The following is a 6,710-nucleotide window of genomic DNA, read 5'->3' as shown; positions in this document are numbered from 1 at the left end:
GGGGGTCCCTGTGTATATGAACCACGAGTGTCCCTGCTTCTACCCCTTGGGAGCGTCCCGGAAACGGTGTGCGGAGCCGCCCCCATGGAAGACGCACGTGCGAATGGAGACTCTCAGGGCTCACTCTGCATTTGCTGCCACGGGGAGTCCCTGTGTGCAGGACAGCAGCCCCAGAGAGACCAGCTGTGTACGTACGGTACGGCAAGGGTGGTCTCTGGTGTTGTCTCAGTGGAAGAGCATTTGGGAACATGGGGGGCCTCGGGAGCCTGCACCATGGGGATGGACCCCACAGAGGACCTCTGTATACAGGAGGACCTGAGACTGTTCCAAAGAACTGCCTGGAAGGAATCTCTAACTGGAAGGAGAGGTTCAGGAGTAACATCCCTTAAGCCCAAAGGTCTTTGACCTTGACCTCCTTGAGGGTTCAGTGTGCCTTAAGTTGTGATCCCTCCCTCCAACGTGGTCGAGAGGCAGGGGCCCTGTGGGACTGCGCCTTTGTCCATTCCTCCCCGAACCCCGTTAGAATGTGTATTCTCCGTGGTAGCCCAGTTGGCTTCAAGCTGGATTTTAGTGGAGGCAGGAACTTATGTAAGAGAACAAGGTGTAAGAGAGGAGAGGACCAGAGAGACCTCTGAAGCAAAGAAAGGAGATTTGAGGCTCTGGGCTTGACTCTCAGGAAGCAAACAGTAAAATCAGGTAGAATAACTGACTCTGGCAGGTCCTATAAAGAAAGTACTTTGAAGGAAAAAAGAAAGGATACATAGGATTATTGAGCACCAGTGTGCTAGGCACTATACTAGCTATGTTTAATCGTATAACTCTTAAAATAACATGAAATTATCCCTTGAGGGATAATTAAACTGAGACTTAGATTAAGCAACTTGAAAAAGGTCATAAAGGTTGGAATCATGAAATCTGTTTTTCAGGTTTTATTTGGGAAGAAATCTTAGAGACAGAAGCAAGAGTATATGTTTGCCTAAATTTAAGAGCTAGAACTATAAAACTCTTAGAAGAAAGCAGTTGAAAATCTCCGTGACCTTGGATTTGGGAATGGTTTCTTAAGTATGACATCAAAAGCACAGACAACAAAAGAAGAAAATAGATAAATTGGACTTCATCAAAATTTAAATCTTTTGCGTTTCAAAGGGCACTATCATTTGATAGTGAGAAGACAACCCATGGAATGGGAGGAAATATTTGCAACTTATATAGCTGATAAGGGATTAATATCCAATTAAAAAAAGAACTCCTACAACTCAACAACAGCAAAAAATCCAGCCCAATTCAAAAATGGGGAAAGGACATGAATAGACATTTCTTCAAACAAGATATACAAATGGCCAACCAGCACATGAAAAGATGCTCAACATCATTAGTCATTAGGGAAATGCAAATGGAAACCGCAATGAGATATTACTTCGCGTCCACAGCAGGCTATTCTCAAAAAGAAAAAAAAAAAAAGGAAAATAACATGTTTGCGAGGATGTGGAAAAATTAGAATTCTGCTGCATTGCTGGCAGAGATGTAAAGTGGTGCAGCTGCTGTGGAAAATGTTTCATGGTTCCTCAAAATGTTAAAAAGAACTTCCATCTAACCTAGCAGTTCTACTCTTGGGTAAATATCCAAAAGAAATGTGATGTGTTATGGAAACTGACTAAATTCCAAAATTTAGTAGCTTTCTCCTGGGATCAGAGAAATCCCTACTTCCCTTTTCAAAGGTTTCTTTCGCTTTATTACTGCCTGGGGTTTACCCCTCCCCATGTTCTAAAGATCACTGTTAGTTACATTTTTGAGCCTTTTACAAATGTCTGCCTGTCCCATATCAAGAATCAAATGAAGGCACAAAAGGATAATTTACATTTAATATGCAGGATGAGATGGTTACAGCCTATTAGGAGGGCTTCAGGCTCTCCATAGCTACATGTCTTTATAGAATGAGCTGAGGGAGAGGAGTTCCCTACATGCCTTCTCCTTCCCTGTTTCTTCCCTAGCTCATACTGTGGAATTAGGGTGTGCCTTGCATACACGCAAATTCCATGCTGCCCATATATGCCTTACTGCCTTACACATGCTTCTCGTACTCTCATGGTTACAGCAGTGTATTAGTTTTCTATTACTGTGTAACAAATTACCACAAATGTGGTTTAAAACAACCCACAGTTTATTATCTCATAGTCTCTGTGGGTCAGTTGTCCAGCTTGGTCCTCTGCTTATGGTCTTACAAGTCTGCAGTCAAGGTGTTAGCTGGGCTGTGTTCTCATCTGGAGGCTTGACTGGGGAAGAGTCTTCCAAGCTCACTCTGGTTGTTGGCAGAATTCATTTCTCTGCAGTTGTGGGACTGATAGCCCTAGTTTCTTGCTGGCTGTCAGCTGGAGGCCACTCTCAACATCTAAAGGCCACCACAGTTCCTAGAGGCCACCTGCAGTTCTTTGCCACGTGGGGTTTCCCAACGTGGCCACTTCATCAAGCCAGAAAGTAGTCTCTAGAGTATGCTAGAAGACAGTCTTATGTAATGTAATATAATCATATGTATGACATCCCATCACCTTTGCTGTGTGCTGTTGATTAGAATCAAATCACATGTCCATCCACACTCGCGAGGATGGGATTACACAAAGCATGAATACCAGGAGGTGGGAATCATGAGGGGAAGCCACCTTAGAGACTGCCTCTGCAAACAAGGAAAGGTTTAGGTTGTTATCTGCTCTCATTTCTTCCATTTCATTGAGCCACATGGGCCTATTCTACTTCCTTGTTTCACTGCTATTTACCACCACCTGCCCCTGACCTTTGAAGTTTTTTCCAAACCCTTCTCAAGTTACCACAAATTTTTCAACATTCACGTTGTCCCTATGATAATGTCTTCTCTCTTTTCTTCCTTGATAAGGACAGATAAATCCCTAGTTCCAGCTATCAGCTAAAGAAGTAATGAATAAGCATAATTTGTAGGGTCTTTGTTAATTGACTTCTTTTTTAACCAGAGTGTCTCTCCTGGGACTTCTTCCAGCATAGGGAAAGCCTTTTTTTTTTTTTTTTTCACGAACCATTTGTTTTTACCCATTGCTAATCACTGTTGAGAGAGTCAAACCATCATGGACCTTTATTATTCCTGAATGTTTTTCTTACTGGGTATGCCAAGAATACAAGGCCCTGATTGTTTTCCATGCCATTTCTCAGGATTGTATTTGCAACAATCAACCTTGACAGATAAGGCAACATTTCCCCCTGGACAAAGATCAGGCTTGTTTCTTACTATAAAATAAGCTGTGAATCACAGACCTCAGTGCTGCACACATATGCCTTACTACCTTACAGATGTTCCTCTCTTGTAACACAGCCCACTGTATGTGCAGGCATCTATCATAGATCCTGTGCCACCCCCATGGCACTTGGTAGACATGGGAAACTGACGCAAAAAACCATGCTAAAGCTCTTGCTATGGCTGTGCTATGAGTAATAAAATCCTTTATATCTGATCCAGGAGTCTTGTGTCTTCTGCCAGCATTTATGGAACAGTAATAGGATAGCTAGTTAACTTACAAATAGAGTAAAATCTCACACCCTGCACAGATCTTGACAGTCCTTATCACTTGTTTTTCTAGAAACTGATTTTGTTAATTTCTCAAGCACCTCACTTGCGTATCTTGGAACTTGCAGCCCTGAACCAAGCCCGTCTCTTGGTCCTCAGGCCAGCCTGGATGTAGACGGTAAGGAAGGGGACGCAGAGACTCGATGGCTACACATCTGACCTGTGAGTATCCACCTAAGTGTTCCAGTCTGTTGGGTGAAGGCTTTGGCTTGGTGTGAACTCTCGAGAGAGCCTAGGTAGTGTTTGACAGTCTCTGCGGGGGCCGAGGTACAGAGGAATGCTACAGCGGAGGTCCTGGTGCCGAGGGTGAGAGGTGAGGGAGGTGCACGTGGCTCCCTTCAGCTTTACCTCTGCTGATGAGCGCAGGGTGAACACACCCTAATGCCAGATTGAGACCCTGGAGCCGGGGAGAGGAGGTGTGCTAATCCACCCCTACTCACCCCCAGTGTCGGCAGACCCACTACCTCTTTAGGACGGGCACCTGGGCCAGGCTCTGGGGTAGAGGTCCTAGGTGGGGGTGTTGCAGGAGTCTGGAATTGCCCACCTTGGGAAGAGGCCACATTCCCTTCAGCTCCAGGCCCCAGGCCCATTTGTTCCTGGCTGGTGGGGCTTTCAGGGCAACAGATGCTCCCAGCTTGGCAGGCAGGAGCCGGGGAGGGGTATGGCAGGAATTTCAGCTCAGAAGCTGGGCTAGAACAGGGCTTGGGGTGAGCTGGGCCCCTGTACACTTGTATGTGTAACAAGGGTCAAAGGGCCTGGGTGTCTTGGTGCTCCTGGGTTCCCAGTTGAGCACTGAGCCCGCCAGGGACAAGCTACCCTGATGACTGTGCAGCTGCTACTGAGGGAGCTACTGTTTTCCTGGACTGCAGATGACCCACTACCTTCATAAGTGTGTGATATTTGTGTGCCCAGTGTAGTTGCACACGTTACTCAATGTGTGGCTACCTAGGGACAGGGTTAGACTTAGGGCTTTGCTTGGAACAGCACTGACATAGTGGTTACGGATTGGAGGTAGGTAGTGGTAAGCATAGGGCTGGAATCACGGTGATGTTAAAGTAGGATTTGGAATTGCGTTTATGGTTCCTGTTGATAAGAGCTAGTGCATCTTGTAGATCTCACCTATAGTAGCTGGAGAATCTGCTTATCTACATGGTGAGAATTGAAAGGTTCTATAAAAGTCTGCTTTCTTCTCCAGCACTCTGAAGTGTGGGTGGAGTAGGGGTGTCTTATCTGAGTTGATCTGGCACCATTTCCCTGTTAAAAAAGAAATGACAGGCCCAAAATGGAGTCACTTGTGCTAAAAGGAAGACTTAATGCCTGACCTTATTGAAGTTACAACCTTCTCCAAGGATGTAATCCAAACTGATCAGTGTGGAAATTTCTGGTCCGCACCAGTGAGGTAATCCTTTCCATCCCCCAAAGGAAGATGAGGTAACCTGGCACATAGATCTCCTTCATCCCCTATAGATAGATTACCTAATCCTGAAATAATCTTTTTTTGTTTTTGACTTCCTTGTCATACTCTTGACAACCTCTCTTTTTCTATAGCATTTTAAAGCTCCCCTCTACTTGCTAAATGGGATGCTGCCCAATTCATGAACAGTTCAATAAAGCTAACTCGATCTTAAAAAAAAAAAGAGCTAGTGCATCTTAGATTAGGATTGTGTTAGGGTTGGAGTAGGGTACTGTTTGAGTTTAAAATTGGGATCAAAATGGGTCAAGGAGATAAATTTTGTGTTGGGGGTCAGTTTTAAGCTTCTAAGATAGTCTGGAGAGGGACTTAACCTTATGCATATTGTGTGATACTGATCTGGTTTAAATGAGAGGTTTTGGACATTTTCTGGTCTTCTGCACTTGAGAGTTATAAATGGTTATATGATTCCTGAAGCTGCGATCGACTAGAGGGAAGTAGGCATCTAGCTCCTGGGGAGAGGGAACATCACAGTTTTCTATCCTGAACTTAACTGGCCATGTAGACATTTTCTGGGTAATACCCACCAGCATTACCTTTACGAGGTACAGTTATTCTGAGGGTCTCACTTGAAAGACTGGTTTTAGAGTTGTTTGTGAATGCGGTTGGAGTTGAGTTTAGGTGCGACGACCCATGTGGTCATGCCCTGTATCAAGGGCTCCTTCCTGAGGAGTCAGGAGCTGGTTCTTCACAGTTTCCTGAGGGGGAATTTGACAGAGTAGGTCTGTCTGGTTTACTCTTTCTTTAGATTCTGTTTCTGCTGCATCAGAGAGACTGAGGGTCTGGAGCCTGCAGTAAACTGGGGACGCTCCCGGGGGTAGGGATGGGAGTGTAGGTGAAGGACGGGGCTGCTGAAGAGGGCAGGGGACTCACTTGCCGACCTTTATGTTCCTTTAAAAGCACACAGCCAAGTTGTTGAGACCAGGGGTGTGCGCGTGGATGCAAGACTGTCCTTATTAAAGGACAGGCAATGGGACAGAAATGACAAACCAGAGTTTAGAGGTGGATAAACAGGCCTGGCCTGAGGTGGCCTAGAAGTTTTATCGGGGAGAAAGGCTGGGAAGGATGGATTGGGAATGCATTTGTGTTTGTGGGCCTGCAAGATGGGCTGTGTCCGTCTGCATGTGTGTGGTGCCAGAGTCTGCTGGGGCATGTCTGACTCAGGGTATTCATGAGTCTATGTAGGTGTGTTTCCTGAACATGTCTCTGGGCACTCTGAGTTAGCTTCTGAGTGGCATTGTTGACTTTATGTCCTCCTGTGTATGTGTCTGTGTGGCTAGGTGTCTGTACGCATGTGTCCTTGACTGTGTGTGAGACTCTGCTCTGGCCTCTCACTTTCCCCTGACCCTCTCCCCTGATGCGCCCCAGCTGCCAGCACTATTTACTGCAAGAGATTGGCTTCCTTTCTCTTCCCACTCTCTGGATTCCCATGTGTCCGGCTGCCTGCCCAGGGCCCTGCCCCTGAGGCCTCTATGTGGGGCTTGAGCTTAGGAATGATACACTCTGGAAAGCCCCCGATACGCTCTTTGCCCAGCTGTGGGCCCAGAGAAGTTACAGTGGAGGAGTGGGACAAGGCGGGAAAGGGGGGGCAGTTGGCAGCATGCACCCCTCCTTCTGGAAACAGAGATGTCCTTCAGGCCCCCTCTTTCC

At 46.2% G+C, this 6,710-nt stretch overlaps 1 protein-coding gene across 1 annotated transcript in view; it reads left to right on the top strand.

The window, feature by feature from the left end:
• Nucleotides 1–6,710, top strand: part of LOC309799521 (uncharacterized protein) — a 121,869-nt gene that overhangs the window by 79,645 nt on the left and 35,514 nt on the right. The gene's annotated exons all lie outside the window — the stretch shown is intronic.

The sequence above is a fragment of the Mesoplodon mirus genome (genome assembly GCF_964341445.2).
Source record: "Mesoplodon mirus genome assembly, chromosome: 1".
NCBI classification, from domain to species: Eukaryota; Metazoa; Chordata; class Mammalia; order Artiodactyla; family Ziphiidae; genus Mesoplodon; species Mesoplodon mirus.
Note: the sequence above shows the minus strand (reverse complement) of the source record. Positions and strands in the feature narration are given on the sequence as shown.